Source organism: Saccopteryx leptura, chromosome 10 (assembly GCF_036850995.1).
Source record: "Saccopteryx leptura isolate mSacLep1 chromosome 10, mSacLep1_pri_phased_curated, whole genome shotgun sequence".
NCBI classification, from domain to species: domain Eukaryota; kingdom Metazoa; phylum Chordata; class Mammalia; order Chiroptera; family Emballonuridae; genus Saccopteryx; species Saccopteryx leptura.
Genome location: NC_089512.1, coordinates 30,097,316 through 30,109,409, shown reverse-complemented (window position 1 = coordinate 30,109,409; position 12,094 = coordinate 30,097,316). Strand labels below are relative to the sequence as shown.

General features: G+C 37.8%; 1 pseudogene; it reads left to right on the top strand.

Moving 5' to 3' along the window:
* Positions 1-5,662: 5,662 nt before the first annotated feature.
* Positions 5,663-5,806, top strand: LOC136382710 (small nucleolar RNA SNORA48; annotated as a pseudogene).
* The last annotated feature ends 6,288 nt before the right edge of the window (positions 5,807-12,094 follow it).

The following is a 12,094-nucleotide window of genomic DNA, read 5'->3' as shown; positions in this document are numbered from 1 at the left end:
CCCCAGAAAAAGAACTGAGTGAGATGGAAATAACCAAATTACCAGATGCAGAGTTTAAAATAATGATTGTTAGGATGCGCAAAGATCTTAAAGCAACAATGGATGGACATAATGAACACCTAAATAAAGAGATAACAAGTATCAAAAAGGACATTGAAATCATAAAAAAGAACCAGACAGAAATGACGAACACAATATCAGAAATGAAGACTACACTAGAAGGAATTAAAGCAGGCTGGATGAAGCAGAAGATCGAATCAGCAACTTAGAGGACAAGATAAGTGAAAGCATGGAAGCAGAACAGCAAAAATAAAAGGGGATCAAAAAGTCTGAGGAAACTCTAAGGGAGCTCTGTGACAACATGAAGAGAAACAATATTTGCATAATAGGGGTTCCTGAAGGAGAAGAGAAAGAACAAGGGACAGAGAACATGTTCAAAAAGTTATAGCTGAGCCTGACCTGTGGTGGCGCAGTGGGATAAAGCATCAACCTGGAAATGCTGAGGTCGCCGATTCGAAACACTGGGCTTGCCTGGTCAAGGCACATATGGGAGTTGATGCTTCCAGCTCCTCCCTCCTTCTCTCTCTCTGTCTCTCTCTCTTCTTGCTCTCTCTCTCTCCCCCTCTCTCTCTCCTCTGTTAAAAAAAATGAATAAATAAAATAAATACTTTCTTTAAAAAAAAAAAAAAAGTTATAGCTGAAAATTTTCCCTAAATTGATGCAGGAAAGAGTCACACAGATTCAAGAAGCAGAGAGAACCTCAATAAAAAAAAATAAAAAAAAAATAAAACAAAGAGACCCACACCAAGACACATCATAATCAAAATACCAAAGCTAAGAGATAAAGAAAGAATACTAAAAGCTGTAAGCGAAAAACAGTCTATCACCAACAAAGGAACCCCCATAAGCATGACATCTGACTTCTCAGCAGAAACACTTGAGGCCTGAAAGGAATGGCAAAAAATATTCAAAGTAATGCAGAACAAGAACCTACAACCAAGACTTCTTTATGCAACAAGGTTATCATTTAAGATTGAAGGATAAATAAAAAGCTTCTCAGAAAAAAAAAAAAAAAAACTCTAGAAATTCATCACAACTGAACCAATGCTGCAAGAAATGTTAAGGGGCCTGCTGTAGACAGAACAAAGTGGGGGGTGGGAGGAATCTAATAAAAGAGAAATGTAAATTTAAAGAGAAAAATGGCAATAAACAACTACATATCAATAATAACCTTAAATGTAAATGAATTAAATACTCCAATCAAAAGACATAGGGTAGCCAAATGGATAAGAAAACAGGACCCATATATATGCTGTCTATAAGAAACCCACCTCAAAACAAAAGATATATATAGACAGAAAGTAAAAGGATGCAAAAAATATTTCATGCAAATGGAAATGAAAAAATAGCTGGGGTACCAATACTTATATCTGAAAAAACAGATATTAAAACAAAGACTATAAGTAAGAATATAGTAAGGGATAAAAAAGGTCACTACATTATAATAAAGAGAACAATACAACAGGAAGAGATAACCATTATAAATATCTATGCACCTAATACAGGAGCACCTAAATATATAAATCAGACTTTGATGGACGTAATGGGCAAGATCAACAGCAATACTATAATAGTAGGCAATTTCAATACCCTACAAACATCACTGGATAGATCCTCTAGAAAGAAAACTAACAAAGAAACAGCAGAATTAAGGAACACACTAGATCAACTGGATTTAATAGATATCTTCAGAACATTTCACCCTAAAGCAGCAGAATATACATTCTTTTCAAGTGCTCATAGTATACTCTCTAGAATAGACCACATATTAGAGCATAAAACGAGTCTTAACAAATTTAAGAAGACTGAAATCATATCAAGCATCTTCTCTGACCACAATGGCATAAAACTAGAAATCAACTACAATAGAAAAACCAAAAAACACTCAAACACTTGGAAACTAAACAGCATGTTATTAAATAACAAATGGGTTAACAATGAGATCAAGGAAGAAATCAAAAATTTCCTTGAAACAAATGAAAATGAACATACAACAACTCAATATCTATAGGACACAGCAAAAAGCAGTCCTGAGAAGGAAGTTCATAGCAATACAAGCATACCTTAAGAAGCTAGAAAAAGCTCAAATAAACAACTTAACCCTGAAAATAAAAAAACTAGAAAAAGAATAGCAAGTAAAGCCCAGAGGTAGTAGAAGGAAGGAAATAATAAAGATCAGAGTGGAAATAAATGACATAGAGAATAAAATAACAATACAGAGGATCAATGAAACCAAGAGCTGGCTCTTTAAAAGGTAAACAAGATCAATGAACCCTTAGCCAGACTCATCAAGAAAAAAAAAGAGAGGACTCAAATAAATAAAATTAGAAATGAGAGTGGAGAAGTAACAACTGAACAGCAGAAATACAAAGGATTGTAAAAAAAATACTATAAAGCAGTGGTCCCCAAACTTTTTTGGGTCACAGACCAGTTTAATATCAGAAAATATTTTCACGGACCGGCCTTTAGGGTGGGACGGATAAATGTATCATGTGACTGAGACAAGCATCAAGAGTGAGTCTTAGACGGATGTAACAGAGGGAATCTAGTCATTTTTAAAAAATAAAAAATAGTTCAGACTTAAATATAAATAAAACGGAAATAATGTAAGTTATTTATTCTTTCTCTGCGGACCGGTACCAAATGGCCCACGAACCGGTACTGGTCCATGGCCCAGGGTTTGGGGACCACTGCTATAAAGAACTGTATGCCAAAAAATTAGACAACCTAGTTGAAATGGAAAAATTTCTCAAAAAATATAATCTTTCAAAAATCAATTTGAAAGAATCAGAAAACCTAAATAGACCAATTACAACAAATGAAATCAAAACAGTTATCAAAAAACTCCCAACAAATAAAAGCACTGGGCCAGATGGCTTCACAGGAGAATTCTACCAATCATTTAAAGAACTAACTCTTACCCTTCTAAAGCTATTTCAAAAAATTCAAGAGGAGTGAAAACTTCCAAGCTCCTTTTATGAGGCGAGCATACTTCTGATTCCAAAACCAGGCAAAGACACAACAACAACAACAACAAAACTATAGGCAAATATCCCTGATGAATTTAGATGCTAAAATTCTCAACAGTATATTAGCAAATTGGATACAGCAGTACATTAAAAAAAATCATACATCACGATCAAGTGGGATTTATTTTGTGGGGGCAAGGCTGGTACAACATTCACAAATCAATCAATGTGATTCAGCACATAAACAAAAGGAAGAAAAAAAAAACCACATGATAATATCAACAGATGCAGAAAAAGCATTTGATAAAATCCAGCACCCATTTATGATCAAAACTCTCAGCAAAGTGGAAATACAGGGAACATACCTCAACATGATAAAGGCCATCTATGACAGACCCACAGCCAACATCATACTCAATGGGCAAAAATTAAAAACAATCCTCTTAAGATCAGGAACAAGGCAGGGGTGCCCCCTTTCATCACTCTTATTCAACATAGTACTAGAAGTCCTAGACAAAGCAATTAAGACAAGAAAAAGAAATAAAAGGCATTCAAATTGGAAAAGAAGAAGTAAAACTATCATTATTTGCAGATGATATGATACTGTACATAGAAAACCCTAAAGTCACAGTCAAAAAACTACTGAACCTGATAAATGAATTCAGCATGGAGGCATGATATAAAATTAATACTCAGAAATCAGAGGCATTTTTATACACCAACAATGATCTGTCTGAAAGAGAAATTAAGAAAACAATCCCCTTCACTATTGCAACAAAAAAAAATAAAGTACCTAGGAGTAAATTTAACCAAGGAGATTAAAGACTTATACTTGGAAAATTATAAAACATTGATAAAAGAAATCAAGGAAGATACAAACAAGTGGAAGCACATACCATGTTCATGATTAGGAAGAATAAACATCGTTAAAATGTCCATATTACCCAAAGCAATTTATAAATTCAATGTAACTCCTATTAAAATACCAATCACATACTTCAAAGATATAGAACAAATATTCAAAAAATTCAAATGGAATCAAAAAAGAACACAAATAGTCTCAGCAATCTTGAAAAAAAATAATAAAGTGGGTGGTATCAAACTTCCTGATATCCAAATTATACTACAAGGCCATTGAACTCAAAACAGCTTGGTACTGGCATAAGAACAGGCATATAGATCAATGGAACAGAACAGAGAACCCAGAAATAAACCCACACCTTTATGGACAATTGATATTTGACAAAGGTGCTAATAGCATACAATGGAGTAAAGACAACCTCTTTAACAAATGGTGTTGGGAAAATTGGACAGCTACCTGCAAAAAAAAAATGAAATTAAACCATCAACTTAGACCATTCACAAAAATAAACTCAAAATGGATAAAAGACATAAATGTAAGTCATGAAACCATGAGCATCCTAGAGGAAAGCATAGGCAATAAGCTCTCTGACATCACTTGCAGCAATATCTCCATAGCAAGGGAAATAAAGGACAGGATGAACAAATGGGACTATATCAAACTAAAAAGAGCGAAAGACAATATGAACAGAATAAAAAGACAAACCACACAATGGGAGAACATATTTGACAATATGTCTGATAAGGGGTTAATAACCAAAATTTATAAAGAACTTGTAAATCTCAACACCAGGAAGATAAACAATACAATCAAAAAATGGGCAAAAGAAATGAATAGACACTTCTCCAAAGAGGACATACAGATGGCCAATGGGCAGATGAAAAAATGTTCAACATCACTAGTCATTAGAGAAATGCAAATTAAAACCAATGAGATATCACCTCACACCAGTCAGAATGGTGCTCATCAACAAAACAACACAGAATAAGTGCTGGCAAGGATGTGGAGAAAGGGAACCCTCCTGCACTGCTGGTGGGAATGCAGACTAGTGCAGCCACTATGGAAAACAGTATGGAGATTCCTCAAAAATTAAAAATAGAACTGCCTTTTGATCCAGCCATCCTACTTTTAGGAATATATCCCAAGAAGACTACATCAATGATTGAAAAGGGGAAATGCACCCCTATGTTTATGGCAGCATTGTTCACAATAGCGAAGATCTGGAAACAGCCCAAGTGTCCGTCAGTGGAAAAGTGGATTAAAAAGCGGTGGTATATATACACAATGGAATATTATGGGGCATGAAAAAGAAGGAATTCTTACTTTTTGCAACAACATGGATGGACCTGGAAACTATTATGTTAAGTGAAATAAGCCAAGCAGAGAAGAAAAATACCATATGACTTCACTCATTTGAGGAATCCAATGAACAATATAAACTGAGAAACAGAATAGACGGGATCAAAGGGTCCAGAGGGAAAGCTGACAGAGGGAAAGGGGAAGATAGGATGGGATGAGAGCAGAAAAGCAAAACCGGGGGGGAGGGCATTGTAAGAAGAAGGGTAAGGGGGATGTGGTGGGGAACAGGGGGGTGGGGGGGAGTATGTGGGGAGACACTAGAATCTATGTACACCCAATAAATTAAAATAAAATTTAAAAAAACTATCAAAATGTTTTGGAAGGAAATTTGTACTTCCCAATAGCAACGTAGGTGCTCCACATCTTCTCTAGCACATAATATTGAGAGTCCTTTAAATTTTAGCCATTCTAAAGCCCCTGGCAATGGGCAAGGAGGCACCTGATTGGTGGTGCTATTCTTATATCAGTCAGGGGCAAAGCAGGTGTTCAGCCCTAGTTCATCCTAGCTTGATGCCTGTATTGGTGGCCAGAGCTGTTTCACGCCTAGGGCACATAAAATATAAAAAAATTAAAATAAAAATAAATAAATAAAATAAATTTTAGCCATTCTAGTAGGCACGCAAATAAATCTTATTGAAATTTTAATTTGTATTTATATGTTTACTTAATGTTTAGAATCCTTCATATGCATATTGACATATAAATATCTTCTTTGTAAGGTATCTATACAAATATTTTACCAATTTTTATTGGGTTGTTTAGCTCCTTATTATCAAGTTGTAGAATTTATTATATAATCTGGATAGACCTCTTCTTTGAGATATCTGTATTATTGATATTTTTTCCCAGCCTGTGGTTGGCATTTCTATTGTTGTCAGCTCAGACCATTAGATCAGGTTAAACTAAAAAGAACTATTGCAATTATCTGGTGGTCCATAGGGCTCGGTGAAGTTTCTAAAGGCTCCAATTGACTGGAGTCAACTGAGGTAGTCTATCTATAGAGCAGTAAATCTGAGATAGTCTTATTAAAAACTCCTAAATGCATTCCCACAACCCAACCCACATGATGTCACATAGTGAGATTAATTAGGAAACAAATCTGCCTTTGAAATTGTTGTAGAAAAAGAGGTAGGGAAGAAGGGAATAAAATGAGTGGCCACCTGACCAGGCAGTGGCTCAGTGGACAGAGCATTGGCCTGGGACGCAGAGGACCCAGGTTCAAAACCCTAAGGTCACCAGCTTGAGCATGGGCTCATCTGGCTTGAACGTGGGCTTACTGACTTAAGAGCAGGATCGCTGACTTGAGCCCAAACATCCCTGGCTTGAGCCCAAGGTCACTGGTTTGAGCAAAGGGGTCACTGGCTTGACTAGAGCCCCCCACACACAGTCAAGGCACATATGAGAAAGCAATCAATGAACAACTAAGGTGCCACAACTATGAGTTGATTCTTCTCATCTCTCTCTGTACTCCCCCCCATCTCACAAAAAAATAAAAAATGAGAAGAGGCCAATAACAATAAAATGTTCTATTCAGGTTGAATTGCCAGGTTAGCTAAATAGTTAAATTTTCTTTTCTTTTCCATCTACAAGCTAATATTTTCAATAATGATAGTTTAGCTAATTTAAGACATAACATAAATACCATTTTAGATGCAGCATGAGGCCCAAGGGGGCTCTATTCCATCAACTCACAATTAAAAAGATTTATTACAATACTTGAAAAACATAAAATGACCAGCCAAGAATGTTTGAGAGCAGTCAGTATCAAAAAGTTCATCCTCAATAAGCAACACCTGATAAATCCCTATTAAATAAAGACACCGCAGCTTAAATGGCTCAGAAAGTCATTTATTTCTGACATTATTTTAACACTTAGGAAAGCAAAACTCCTGTATTTGTTTCTTGGAATGCACTACCAACTAACCAGACACTGGGCAACTAGCAAGTAATATATCTCTGATTAATTTGTAAAAAAGAGAGAGAGAGAGAGAGAGAGATGGGAATAATGTGTCAGCTCCCTAAATTGGAATAGAGGGTTTTCAGAATTAAATAAACTCTTTTCACTATCAAAACACATAAAAGTTCAGTGTCCTGAAAGCAGCTTAGCCACATTATGTCATTTATTAATAACCAACACCAAAGATTTTCTAAAACCCATCCCAAAATTTATTTTTACCCTTTTAATTCCAGGATGGCCATTAGTAGTGGAGATGCCTAATCACCTAGCAAAATCAGTTCTCCTGTTCTCCTACCGTAATGAAGTTTAAGCAATAGTTGACCAATAAACACTATTTTCCTGACCACTTTTGGAGCTAAATTTAACCAAGTAACTGTTATCAACAACTGGACATGAGCAGACGTAAAGTGTGCAATTCACACTTGGCCTGCTTATGAGAAAAGACAACTAGTCCTGGACATCCATTCCTTTCCATTCCGGTGTGCCTGAGATTCAGCTTGACCACGCAGTCAAAGACAATGCCCCAGGGTGTGGAGGAACCCACAAGCAGAAAAAACCTGGGTCCTTGAATGACTATGTGGAGCTGAGCTGTCCTCACCTGGACAGCTTACCTTGAAATTCCTGGGTGAGACTGAAATAAACCACATTTTTATTTACCACCATAATTTTGCCTCCCTGCATTATAACCACCTTGCCTGTATGTTATCTACTGCTTTGCCTTCTGAAAAAGTGGTCAAAAACTGAATTTTACTGATAAAGCAATTTCAAACCTTCCTAGGGAAATTATATCAACCATTCATTACAATTTACTGTGCTATGACTGAGATATATTCATGGAAGAACTATTTGAAGAAGATGGGAGACATTAACCTTTTATATCACTGTGCTTTAAATAATAAAAAAAAACCATATTTAAAGGCAAAACAACTTAAAAGAAGTTAGGGGAGATAGCCATTTATGTCACTATTAGTCATTTTTATTTCCTGTTTTTCAGTAAAAAAAATTATATACTATATAAAGGGAAAAATTATTTGTATGAGTTATCAAAGCCTACTCTCTATTCAAAATCAAAGTGAAAACTGATTCATTCTATTCCTGCTGCTATACAGCTCATGCATTAAAGAACATATCATTGCCATATTTCATTAGGCAGGTTCCCTGGGACATTGTCCTCTTTCCATGGTCCCACGAATTAAGGAGAAAACAGCAGAGCTTTTGTTATAAGATGGATCTCCTGTTGAACATTGGACTTAGCAATGACTGTCTGTCTGTTCACTCATTTAGCACTTGGGATACAGAGATGAATATGGTTGTGTCACTACTCTCAAAGGACTCTCAGCTCAGACTGGGAGACAGATACCTAAAAAGATGATTACACACAGAATGAGCTATGCAGTGACAGAGGGAAGCAGGCTCTTCAAGAGAGCCCAAAAAGGGTATTTCATCTCTTCATGAAGGTCAGGGTCCTGGTCTGCCTTATTCCAGCCTTGTACTTCAGTTCGCATTCCATATACACTAATCAAACTGAAATCATTTAACTGAGACCTATGCTGCATCCAAAGAAACTCTATGACCTTAAACGAGTTGCTTCTTTAAGTCACAGTTTCCTCATCAGTAAAATGGGAAAACTAATATTTATCTCATAGGACTGTTTTGAGGATTAAATAAAATAAAACATACCTAGTACCTACACATAGTAAGGACTTACTGTATAAAGGAGATTCCTTTCCTTTCTTTTCCCCTTCCAATAGTAACACCAGTCCTTGAAGCTAGAAACGGGCATGTATACCAGTTATTATCAGTGTTCCCGCTTTCACTAATATCTAGATACCCTGTCATGTATTCCTATTTGCAGCCTTTAACCTCTTGGGGATAATAGGTTCTGATAGTTTATTACCTTCTACAAGTAATGGTATTTCTATATAGTCACACATTGCTTAACAATGGGGACACGTTCTGAGAATTGTGCCATTAGTTGACTCACTATTGTGCAAATATCACAGAGTGCAATTACACAAACCTTGATGGTAGAGTCTACTATACACCCGGCTATGGGGTAATAAATACCTATTGTCCTAGGCTACAAACCTGTGCAGCATGTTACTATACTAAAAATACTGTAGGAACTGTAACACAGTGGTAAGTATTTGTGTACCTAAACACAGAAAAGGTACAGTAAAACTACAGTAGAACTGATAGTGTGTGTGCACATATGGCATGCATAGGCATTGCGGGAACAGGAGGCATCTGTGAATGCGGCATCTGCAGAGGAAGAGCAGACCTTCGGAGGAGAAAGGGAGAAACAGAGAAAGGGAAGGTAGAGAAGGCGAGGGCAAGAGAGGGCAGAGATCAAAAGAGATCCAAAGAGATAAAGTTTGACAAAGAGAAATAAAAGGCAAGGAAAACTGGGGAAAAAAGATAAAGAGAAACAGGGGTGGGACATGAGCTTTCGTACACATTTGTGTGCGTGCTCACATGCGCCTGCGCATAGGCGTGTGGGGGCGGGTTCGAGGTTCCCTTCGCTTTCCCTCCTGGACTCCTCACCTGCAGCTGGTGCTAATATGGTGGGTGAACAGCAGACTGAGTCTCCCCGTCTATTTTAAACCACCCAGAGTTAGCAGTAAATTCAACATCTTAGTCGGGGCCAGACTCTTCTTTCAACATTGCAAACAAACTTTTTGCTTATAATTCATTATGACTTTATGAAACCGAGTCATGTACCACTTAACTGACAGGACTGTGTTCTGAGAATTGTGCCGTTTGGTGATTTCACCATCGTGCAAACATCATCGAGTGCACTTACACAAACCTAGAAGCTACAGCCTACCACACACCAGGGCTGTACAAAATAGCCATTGCTCCCAGGCTACACACCTGTGCGGCATGCTATCGTACTGACTACTGTGGGCAACTGCAACACAGTGGTATCTGTGTATCTAAATATAGAAAAGGTACAGTAAAAATACAGTGTTAAAAAATAAAGATTGAAAATGGCACACCTATGTAAGGCACTTACCAGGAATGGAGCTTGCAGGACAGGTAGTGGCTGTGGGTGAGTCAGTGAGTGAGCGGAGTGACTGTGAAGGCCTCGCCACGTAAAGCATTGCGCTAAGACTTCACGGCCTTACAACGACTATGATCTACAGCATCACTCGCCACGGGGAATTTTCCAGCTCCGTTATCGGTTATGGAACCCCTGTGCTACGTGCTGTCAGCCATTCACTGAAACGTCATTATGCGATGCACGATGTATTCAGTTTCAGCTTGTTCTGTCCCTCTGCCACGTGTACATCTCTGAGATGGGCTCACGAGATCCTGCCACTCCTTACTCTCCCTGGAAGTGAAACTGTCGTCGGCATCGTGGGTCTGATTTTTTTTTTTCTTTACCAACCACATTTTAAGTGATTTTGTATGGAGTGGGAATTATTGGCACTGCTGTTTCATTCCCATTCAAGATGCACAAAAACATAACTATCTCCTTCCAGCCTCTGATTACATAAATTCCCCCCTGATCCTATTCCCAATTATTTTTTCCTGGAGTGAAACATGTAGTAATGCTGAGATTAAAAGGGGATCTGTAGAGAGAAACAGTTGGGGAGTAGGGCAGGGAGATTGGGAGTGCTTCTGAGTGGATCTAATTCCCTTGTAAGTTAGGTTGGGTTTTTTTTAAACCCTCACACAGAATATAAATTTGGCATAAGCTGTAACATCACCAACAATGATATGTAGGGTAATAGAAGGCAGATAATATTGTTCTATAATTATTCTGAATCCTTATTTCCTCTTGTGAGCTTTCTGATCAGTTTTATAATGCTTTTAATTTAGAGCATATTTTTAAATATTTCATATAAATGCAAAGTTCTTATTGAAGGTACCAGCTACCTCCCTGTGCTTGCCCCATCCAGCAGTTCTTATGACCTGGGTGACTTAGTTTCCCTGGGATACTCCTGGCTTATGTCTCTTATCTAATATAGCTATTAATTGTGCCTCCTTGTACTCTAAAAGTGTCCTGGCTTAGACAATAAATTACATGGTCATTCTCCTTATGAGCATGCAGTTAATGCCTCTCCCAGATCAACTGGGGAAGCCAGGAGATTAGTAGTTTTGAGTGTTTACTTTGACTAATCTAGTCACTGGGTTAGACACTGTGTAAATCATTTCAGTTACACTTCAGCACAATCCTAGGAAGTAGGTAATGCTTATTATTAACTTAGAGATGAGGAAAATAGTGTTCACAGAGTATGGGACCACAAGGCCTTAATACAGCTTATGAATGGCTATGTAATCATCAGAATCCAGAACCACTGTCAAAGCCAGTGGTCTTCCTCCTGTACCACCTTCCCAGTGAAAGGAAATGGATCAGAACATCAACATTCACCTCTGTGACATTTGGAAAGTTTGTCACTGCTCTCTACTACAAAGCAAAGGCACCAGACATTTGTTGGAATGCAAATGTAGGTGGCAATCTGTGAAAGATTATCTGCAAAAATGACCACATACAATATCTGTGGTCCCAGGCCACACCTTCTGACCAGCTGTCGAGTTTAATGCCCCTGCCTTAAATCTGGGTGGATCTCTGGCTGGTTTTAACTAACAGAATGTAGTAAAAGTGACCCTGTGCCAGTTCCAGGACTAGACCTAAGAAGCCTGGCAGCTTCTCTTTTGCTTTCCTGCTACTCTGAGTCACCATGTAAAGAACTTCAAGCTACCCTGATGGAAAAAACAAAGCCACGTGGAAAGAAAGGTCAGGTGAAGGTGTAGGGAAGCAACCCACACAGCACCAAGGTTCCCAAAACATGAGAGAGGACATCTTGGACATTCACGGCCATCTTGGACATTTCCAGCCTCTCCCAGCTCCATGTGGACATAGCTGCATGAGTGAGCTCA